The 1,530-nt window shown below is 43.0% G+C and overlaps 1 protein-coding gene across 2 annotated transcripts in view; it reads left to right on the forward strand.

Moving 5' to 3' along the window:
* PIGU (phosphatidylinositol glycan anchor biosynthesis class U) overlaps positions 1 to 1,530 on the forward strand; it is a 117,707-nt gene that overhangs the window by 66,775 nt on the left and 49,402 nt on the right. The window lies entirely within an intron of this gene.

The raw sequence follows: 1,530 nt of genomic DNA on the forward strand, positions 1-1,530 counted from the left end.
CTCCCACAGTGCTGGGATTACAGGCTTGAGCCACCGCGCCCGGCCGGTGTCATTTAACTTGTTCCTCTGCTCTTTCATTTCCTAAAAACCAAAAGTCAGATCTAAAGGCTTCATTAAGGGTAACTTTTTGGGTCAGAATGCTTCAGAGTTGATAATGTGTACTTTGTACTGCATCATGCCAAGCAATGTGTCATGTCAGGTTATTCCACTGTAAGTGATAAGAGTTGGATTACTTAGCTAAGGTGGTGACTAACAGAATACTCCTTTGTAGAGATATGTTTTTGCCTTTGCTATTAGCAAAGAAGCTAGAGGGAACTAGGGAGTAATGTTTTGGCACAATGCAAATGCAAATACATTGTTCTCTGAAAACCATTCACCCAATAATTTTAGCATCCATGTGATGCGGACAGGAGGCAGGGAAATAATGGGTAGCAAAGGGCAGTTTCGGCCAGGTTCGGTGGTTCATACTAGTAATCCCAGCACTTTGGGAGGCTGAGGAGGACAGATCACCTGAGGTCGGGAGTTCAAGATCAGAAAATGCTTTTCTCCCTAATGCTATAGAGACTTGGGGAAAGGAAGATAATTATACATTTCTCTTCTTTCTTAATATAGTTGGGCTTTTTCCGAAGCAGTCTGAGAACTTTTATTTCCCTAAATATTTTTTATATATTAGCAACAGTGTGACTTCTGGGGTATTGTAACTGCGAGCTGAATTTTTCAGGTTGAGGGTGGCCCACAGATATGGTTCATCTGACCCTGGTGTTTGATTTTTTTTTTTTTAAGTTAGTAGTCAGCATTTTTTAAATTTACGTGAAAATTTTGTATTTCTGGCTTCTTTTGAGGAATTATAAGATCTGTCCCCTTTAGGCAGAGTACACAGTCTGTATGTTTCATTTCTCTCACCTTGACTAATTTGTTAACCTGTCTTGTCCCCTGTGGGAGAGAGAGAGAGAGAGAGAGAGAGAGAGAGAGAGAGAGAGAGAGAGAGAGAGTGTGTGTGTGTGTGTGTGTGTGTGTGTGTGTGTGTGTCTGGTGCCTTGTAGGAGTGGTGTATGTATGTGTGTGTGTCCACTAAAGGGTCTAGAAACAATGATCAACCCAGTATGAACGAACATTCTTAGTGCCCAAATTATGATCTTGAAATACCATTTACTCATTTAGAGAAACTGGGATTTCTTAGGGAAATGGCTAATTCTAGGTTTTAGGGCCGGAAATGTATAGGATAATCCTGGAATGTTGTGGTAACAGATAACATGAAAGTTTCTCAAAGTCTACTGGAGTCATCTTGAAAGGACTTAGGATCTAACTTGAAAAGCCTCCCACTGGGCCGGGCGCGGTGGCTCAAGCCTGTAATCCCAGCACTTTGGGAGGCCGAGGCGGGTGGATCACGAGGTCAAGAGATCGAGACCATCCTGGTCAGCACGGTGAAACCCCGTCTCTACTAAAAATACAAAAAATTAGCTGGGCATGGTGGTGCATGCCTGTAATCCCAGCTACTCAGGAGGCTGAGGCAGGAGAATTGCCTGAACC

Source organism: Cebus imitator, unplaced genomic scaffold (genome assembly GCF_001604975.1).
Source record: "Cebus imitator isolate Cc_AM_T3 unplaced genomic scaffold, Cebus_imitator-1.0 Scaffold18, whole genome shotgun sequence".
Classification (NCBI taxonomy): domain Eukaryota; kingdom Metazoa; phylum Chordata; class Mammalia; order Primates; family Cebidae; genus Cebus; species Cebus imitator.